Here is an 8,968-nt window from a genome sequence, read left to right on the forward strand (position 1 = left end):
TAAAGTGGCAAACAAAACAGTACCTCATAGACCTAAGAGGGAGCTATTAAACAAAAATACAAATAAATGCATAATTACACATGTTTTCAGGGCTAAGAAAGAAAAGAAAAAGGTAAGATGAGTGATTTCATAGGGAGATTTGTTTGATATTGCCACATAAAGGGAAAACTTCAGTGGGAAGGAATAAGTAGGGATTGGCCAGGCTAGGGATGGGGAGTGTGTCGCTGGGCAGGGAGTATGTCCAGAGCATGAGGGCGAGAGGGTTACTGGTGCAAACCAGAGGTGGAGAGGTAGGCAGCGCCATTATCTGAAGAGGCCGGTAGATCTTGATAAGGATCTTAGATTGTTAACCTACGCACAATGGGAAGGAGAACACGTTTAGAAATGGGGGACCGGCTAGCGGACGAAAGGAGTGATGAAGGAGGTATGGACTAGAGTGGGGAAGGCAGTGATGAAAAGTCAGCAGATCTGATATGTATCTGGGAGGCAGATTTGGTAGGAATCTTGGGTGGATGTGAGTGGTAAAGGTTCGTTTCACAACTTATGGAAAGAACACCCAGGTAGGTGAAGTTGCCATTGACTAGCATAGTCCAACATCCAAGCAATACAAGGGCAGCACACAAGTGCACAAATGCTAAAGCATGACTAAACTCATTCATGAATATTGATGAAAAAACTCTGAATTAAAAAAATTAGTAAGTCAGACAAAGATAAATGTATGATGTCATTTGTAAATGGAATCTAAAAAGATGATACAAATGAACTTATTACCAAAACAGAAATAGTCTCACAGACATAGAAAATAAATTTATGATTACCAATGGGGAAAGGGGAGGTAGGGATAAATTAGGAGTTTGGCATTAATATATATAAAACAGATAACCAATAAGGGCCTACTGTATAGCACAGGGAACTATCTTCAATATCTTATAATAACCTACAATGGAAAATAGATTTTTACATATATATGTATATGTATATGTATCTGAATCACTTTCCTATATACCTGGAACATTGTAAATCAACTTCAATTTTAATACTTTGTAAAATACTTCAATTTTAAACAATGAGCAAGTAGAATACAGTGGTATAATACTAGTAACTTCCATGTATTATTTACCATGGGTCAGACACTATTCTGGTGAAGTTAACTCATTCATCTCAGATCACAACATAAGTACTATTATTATCTTGTTTTATTGATGGGTGAATTGTGTTTTGGAATAATGAGCTACTTTACCTGTATCAATGTGGATCACTCTCCCAGACATAATGGTAAGCAGAAACAGCCAGAGACTTCTTCCCACGTATGATTCCATCTGGTCTATGCAGTTTAAGGACAGGCAATACTAATCTATGGTGTCAGGATAGGGGTTACTCTGTGGGGAAGTGCTGCCTGGAAAGGAAAATGAGGGGGCCTTTTTGGGTGCTGGAAATGTTTTTTCTAGATGTAGGTGATTGTTATGTTATATATGCATACCAGCCTGTAAACTTAATGTTTGTACACTTTATTATATATGTTTTGCCTCAATTTTAATAAAAGACAATGACAACCTTGGAAAAGATATTGGGAGGACATATATAAGACAAAAAACTTAGTATCTTTATAGAGAGCCCTAAAAACTAATTTAAAAAAGTTTAAAAATCAATCTATTAGTGGACAAAGGACAGAAACACTGTCCTTTTGTCCAGTGTGAACAAATAAAGAAATATCAGTGAAAATAAATATATATGAAATGTTTAAGTAGTGAACTAAGAAATGCAAGGTAAACATTAATGAGATATTTTTCTCCTAACAAATGACTAAAATAAAAACGGTCGATAACACCAAGTGTTACGATAATGTGGGGAAATTCGTATTCAGTGTTGCACCTGGGACGCTTCCAGGGGAACCGAAGTGTGGCGGTGGGGCAGGGGCTGGCAGCTCCAACGACAACCATGGCATATACTGGCTTCACCGTGCCTCTCATTGTGATGGGTGTGTTCTGGGGCTTCATTGGCTTCCTGGTGCTCTGGTTCATCCCTAAGGGTCCCAGCCGGGGCGTTATCATCACCATGTTGGCGACCTGTTCAGTTTGCTGCTGTCCCTTTTGGCTAACTGCAATTCTGGTCCAACTCAACTCTCTTTGGACCACAGTTGACAAATGAAACCATCTGGTAGCCTGAGTATCACTGGCCTTGAGGAAGAAGACCTGGTCGCCAGTGCTCAGTCATTGAGGTCGTGAAGAGAATGCCTCTAGAGGCAAAATCACCTCCATTCCCAGACCACCTTCCTCGACTCGCCTCATTTGGCCATCAGCTGCCTTAAACATTCACACCACACTTGAATATCTTAGTCCACAATGTAGTATTTTTTTTCCTATCACCTTTTTTTGCACTTTGATGAATGATGTGCCTATTTAACCTAAACTGTGCTGCCTCCATAAATTGTTTATGTACTCTTCTGAGACAGAAAGTGCTATTCTTCTGGAAAACACGTTACTCTCTCCTTGGAACCTGTGGATTTGAAGATGGCAGCTAACAACATGGGAATCAGCAAAGTGTTTAAAAACTGTCACAAGACAGTAAGACTCCAGTGGGGCAGTCAGCAGGAAAACATGTTCAGAGGGAATCTGTCTCACCAGACTTATACCAAAGTATATATATTTTCAGGATGAATTTCTTATTTCTGCTATCTTTTGGAATAAATTATTTTTCTGCTTTCGATGGAAAAAAAAGTTGTACTTGGAAGTATAAACTGTTACCAATTTTCTGAAGCCAGTTTCACTGAATGTATCAAAATTCTATCCACTGCATATACTTGAAACAGAAATTCTCTTTCTCTAAATTCATCATAAGGAGTTACTTCAGCTATATATTTAGCTATATGGATGTTCAATATAACTTTCTTGATAAAAGCAAAAAATTGGAAACTATTCATGAATATGTAGTTAGTGAAAAAATAGGTGATTAGTGAATAGGTCATTAGTGAAAAAATTATTGTATATTCATACAACAGAACAATATTCAGCCATTAAAAATAATGTTGATCAGTATTTATCAGCATGAGAAGATACCCACAACATATTGTTTAAATTGTTAAAATTGAGTACAAAATCATATATAATTATTATGTAAATATACATACAAATGTGTGTATATTTATAACATAGATATGTATATGTGAATAATGTACATATTATATATTTATAACTACATTAGATGGATGTGTATGAACCAAAATGGTAAGAGTACTTATCTGTTGGTAGAATTATTGGATGATTCTTATTTCTTCCCTATAATTTTCCTATACTTCATGAATTTTTTATAATCAGAATATATTTTACAGTCATATTTATGTGAATATATATATCACTCAGAGAGGCAGAGCAAGGAGAGATAACCAGGTTTGTTGACTCCCATTTACATCAGTGGAGGGTGAAGCCATTTCTTAATCTACATAGAAATGCTTCTATCACACAAGTCTAATGCCTAAATGAAAATCTTGTTTAAATGTAAGCAGAAATAAATATTAAATGTACGAGGAATAACCATATTGAAAATATTGCCGACCAGTTACATGTATACTCTGACCTCTGCCACCATCACCCCCTTTGGGGTGTGTGACTGAACAGCCTAAAACAGCTTTTGAGAGAAACCTTGTGAAAACATTGCCTGGGGAACTGAGATCACATTTCCGCTTGGTTATGAAATGGAGAATTTAATTGACTGGGTTTGATGCAAGAAAACTGCCTTTTCTGAAGAAACTGGGGAAGTTGTTAGATTCTTTATTAATCAAGAGAAAAATATAAGATTGAGTGTCTAAATATTTTAAAATAAAAATATTTTGGAATAGATATTGCTACCTATACATGCATAGACAATAATTTTTGTTTCAATAAAATCCAAGATGTGTTTACCCCAAGGGCCATTTCTATCGACTGGGGTGACAGAGTCTTGCTGCATGCACGGAAAGCTGAAACTTTAAATTTCTGATTCATTTCCCTCTAAATCATCCAAATATTGCTTTTTATGGGCTATGTAATAGCCAAAGAGTCTCTAAGGGAGTATTAAAGCATTTCAAGACTTGCTTCCCTTAAAATAAAATAATAAAATAAATGTTAAAATGGAGGAAGTAGGCTCCAAGTAGCTCTACTTGATCTACAAAAGTTCTCATCAGCCCAAGATCTAAAATGTCTAAGTGGTTCTGAATTTTCTAAATTCTCCTTTCCTGTTAAGTACTGATCCTTGCATGGAGACTGCCTTGAGTACTTAAAATCTACCTTCCTATCAGAAGAATAAACTTTGTCCCTGAAACCAGAACACCCTGTTTTTCTCTACCAGAAGTTACCTTGAGTAACTTTTTTTAGGGTAAAAGTATTATACTAATCTAAACCATATGCATGCTGACATCTAAACCAAGAGACAATTACTGAAAAATTATACTTACCTAAGAGAGCCTACCTTTCAAAACCACTGAATTGTTCAAATAGTGGAGTGTGCAGCTCATAAAGGGTCAAACTGAGAAGAATTACACATGAACAAAAGGTGGACTCCTCCCTTTATCATTATTTTTGAGATGCACATCCCCGAATGGTTGAACGAAATCAGGTCACTTTTGCCTTAAACCGTCCTTTACCTTAATTCTCCCATAAGTGTACTTACATGAATAACCAGGGTAATTTGGAAAGGTTTAAGAAGTCTAAGATTGAAAAAGCCTTCTCTCAAACAATAGTTTAAGGCATTGTACCAATTTGTATAGCAGAAGAAATCCACCATTAAGTTCCCCATTTCCAGGCAGCTGGAAAAGTGATTTTTCGGATTTTTGGCTGGACAAAGATGACCTCAAATCTGAAGACAGGTTGGCAGAGATAACAACATAGTATCTTTAGCAGAAGTCAGAGGAAGCCATTCAGAAATTAACTAACTCATTTCATTAATATTTACTCAGCGCCAACTATGGACAGACGACGTCTGGCAATGGTGATATGACAGCCAACTAGAGAGACATGTATTTTCAAAGAAATGGATGACTAGAGATCTGTTCGGTTTGGTAATAACAAATATTGATTCCAGGACCCGTTAGTGGCATGTTTTGTATTTTTCAGAGAAAGGAAATATGGAAGTACAAACACCCACTGATGAATCTTCATTTTTAGTCCTGAGATATTTGGTCAGTGTTGTGCATAACCACTGGTACTCTCCTAATCTGGGATCCAGTAACCCCACTCTATAGTACATATGAGTCACTCAAATGTCCATTGTTTATCTTTAAATCTTTAGTCTGTATTTCACCTCTGCCCTACTCACTCCCACCTTGCCTTTGCCTCCTACTTCACCATGAAAAGTTGAAGTCATTGAACTTGTACTCTCCCAACTCTTCATTTTGCCACTTTCGTATTTGTCTAGGTCCTACATTTTTAATGCAATCCCAATAAATAATATCTGTAATATATCAGAAGAAACCTGAAAATGACATTAAAGTTCATGCAGAAAAATACATTGTCTGGATACTCAAGGAAATCTTAAAAAATAAAAATAAGTGAGAGATAATTAGTTCTACTACATAATGCAATGTATTTTAAAATCTCAACAAGTAAAAAGGTTTGCTATTCAATAAAAGATGGAAAATCAAAGGGATAGAATAAAGAGTTCAGAAACAGGCTCAAATATCTATGAAAGTTTGGCTTATGATAAAGGAGACACTTCCAACCGGGTGAGGAGGGAAGGGAAGAATTCAAAATATGATTTTGGGCCACTGGCTAACCATTGGAAAAATATTAAAACTATATTTCTCTCATAAAAAATAAATTCCAGATGGATTAAAGATATAAATGTATAAAACAAAGGATTTGGAAGAAAGCATGAGGAATAACAAAGACTTTACCTTATCTCCTGAAACAACTGAAAAAAAGACAAATACAAGAAACAATTTTAAAACATTGGATATCAGGCAATAAAAGACAGCAGTCTCTGAGAGATGGAAACAGATGACATGAGTCCCAGGATTGCCCCAGCTCACTGCTTGGAGAGGTTTCAGGAGAGGTTTCAAGGCTGCACTATAAGAAAGGGGAAGCCAGTTAAAGTCCAGCGGTCTCTCTAAATTGAGGAGATGCAGCTGAGAGTCCAGGAAGGTCAAAGTAGGTAATGTTCAGCGTGGAGTACTAGAGAGAAAAGAGCTGCACAGAGAGAGCTCTGGAGGTCTTCAGAGGGACCCCTTGCAGTATTCAGGTCAAAAAGGCTCAGCAAATGTATGTGAGTAAACCAGCAGAGGACCCTGATGCCGGGGAAGCAACCAAAGGTCTCGAGAGAACAATGCCTCATGAGAGCTGGAAACAGCTCCTGTTTGCCACCAACCACAGTTAAAATACCTCAAAACTCACAGGGAATCAGGAAGAGTACTCAGAAGGGTTTGTCTTATTAATAGGGGAAAAATAGCCCTTGATTGAATGTTGCTCTAGTCCTGTCTAACAACATTTAACAAAATCTAAGCAGATCACTGTTTCCCCAGTAACTGTGTTCTAGAGAAAACTTACGAACATTTACTGCAATACAAAAGAAATCAGTATCCAATAAGGTAAAATTCACAATGTCTGGCAACCAATAAAAAATAACTAGGTATGCAATGAAACAGGAAAATATGACCCATAATGAAAAGAAAAAAAAACCATACATAGAAACTGAGCCAGAAATGACTAAGATAATGGAATTAGTATATGAAGATTTTAAATCAGTGATTATAAATATAATCCACACCATCAAAAAGCTGAAGAAAAGATTAAGCATTCCACGTAGAGACCTGGAAATCATCAAAAGAAACAGATCAATTTTCTAGGAGTGAAAACTACAAGGTCTGAAATGAAAAAACAAACAAACAAACAAAAAAAAACAACTGATGAGAACACCAGCATATCAGACATTGCAGAAGAAAGTATTAGTGAACTTACAGACATAGCAATGGAAGAAAGAATGAGTCATTCTTAAAAACAATTTTGAAATGAAGCATGTATTTTAATACATGAAATAAAACAGGGAAGCCAAAAAGGAAAAAAGACTGCCCTATTTGACATATGAAAATTAGAAGCTCCTTGAAATAAAACATGAAACAAAAATTTCATTTTATTTTTTAGTTTGAATTTTTTTATTAAAGTATATTTGATTTACAAAATTATATTAGTTTCAGGTGTACAACATAGTGATTCAATATTTATGCAGATTATCCTCCATTTAAAATTATTATAAAATATTTGCTATATTACTTGTGCTGCACAATATATTCCTGTATCTTATTTATTTTATACACAGTGGTTTGTACCTTTTAATCCCCTACCTCTGTCTTGCCCTTTCCCCATCCCTCTTCCCACTGGTAACCACCAGTTTGTTCTCTGTATCTGTGAGTCTGTTTCTTTTCTGTAATATTCATTTGTTTTATTTTTCAGATTCCACACGTAAGTGATAACATACAATATTTGTCTTTCTCTGTTTGACATTTCATTAAGCATAGTACACTCCAGGTCCATCCATGTTGTTGCAAATGGCATTAATTTCATTCTTTTCATGGCTGAATGAGTCATATTCTATTTTATAATAAAATTCTGTTTTACAATAGAAACTAATGCTGCTATGAACATTGGGATGCATGTATCTTTTCTAATTAGTATTTTCACTTTCTTCAGATATACACCCAGGAGTGTAATTGCTAGATCATGTGGTAGTTCTAGTTTTAGTTTTTTTGAGGAACCTCCATACTGTTTTCCATAATGGGTGCACCAGTTTACATTCCCATCCACAGTGTACTAGGGTTCCCTTTCCAAATGCCAGTTGGCCATCTGTATGTTTTCTTTGAAAAAATATCTATTTAGGTGTTCTGCTCATTTTTTAATCAGGTTGTTTTTTTTTTATATTGAGTTATATGAGCTGTTTATATATTTTGGATATATATTAGCCTCTTATTGGACGTATCATTTGCAAATATTTTCCCTCATTTAGTAGGTTGTCACTTTGTTTCATCAATGTTTTCCTCCTTTTCGTGAAAAAACTTTTAAGTTTAATTAGGTCCCACTTGTTTTTCTTTTGTTCCCTTTGCCTAAGGATACAAAAAAAAAATCACTTTGACTTACTGTGGAATGTCCTGCCTATGTTTTCTCCTAGGAGTTTTATCATTTCTAGTCTAATATTTAGGTCTTTAATCCATTTTGAGTTTATTTTTGTATATAGTGTGAGATAATCTTCCAATTTTATTCTTTTACAGACAATAGCTGTTCAGTTTTCCCAGCACCACTTATTGAAGAGATTATATTTCCTCATTGTGTATTTTTGTCCCCTTTGTCATAGATTACTTGATCAAACGTAGGCGGATTTATTCTGTTCCGCTGATCTTTGTGTTTTTGTGCCAGTACTATGCTGTTTTGATTATTGTAGCTCTGTAGTATAGTCTGAAGTCTGTGAAGATGATCCTCCAGCTTTGGTTTTTTTCCTCAAGGTTGCTTTGGCTATTCGGGGTCTTCTGTGGTTCTTATTAATTTTAGGAGTATTTGTCCTAGTTCTGTGATAAAATGTCATGGGTGTTTAAATCTGTAGATTGCTTTGGGTAGTCTGGACATTTTAACAATATTAATTCTTCTAATCAATGAACATAGGATACCTTTCCATTTATTTGTATCACCTTCAATTTCCTTCATCAGTGTTTTATAGTTTTCACAGTATAGGTCTTGTACTTCCTTGGTTAAGATTATTCCTAGGTATTATTCTTTTGGATGCAATTTTAAACAGGATTGTCTTCTTGCTTTCTCTTTCTGAGAATTAATTATTAGTGTATAGAAAAGCAATAAATTTCTGTAATCTCCTTCCTCTTCTGTGTCCCCTGCTAGAGGTACAGTCCCGGCCTGATTGCTTTTCCTCTTTTCCTACCTGACTCCATGTGAATCTTTCTTTACAGCCTTGGTTATAGAAGAGTCCTTCTGTCAGCCTTTCAGCAAGAGTTGCTCCA

The 8,968-nt window shown here is 35.6% G+C and overlaps 1 pseudogene; it reads left to right on the plus strand.

Moving 5' to 3' along the window:
• The first annotated feature begins 1,864 nt into the window (after window positions 1–1,864).
• On the plus strand, window positions 1,865–2,504 carry LOC116665854 (annotated as a pseudogene).
• The last annotated feature ends 6,464 nt before the right edge of the window (window positions 2,505–8,968 follow it).

Source organism: Camelus ferus, chromosome 9, assembly GCF_009834535.1.
Source record: "Camelus ferus isolate YT-003-E chromosome 9, BCGSAC_Cfer_1.0, whole genome shotgun sequence".
Classification (NCBI taxonomy): Eukaryota; Metazoa; Chordata; class Mammalia; order Artiodactyla; family Camelidae; genus Camelus; species Camelus ferus.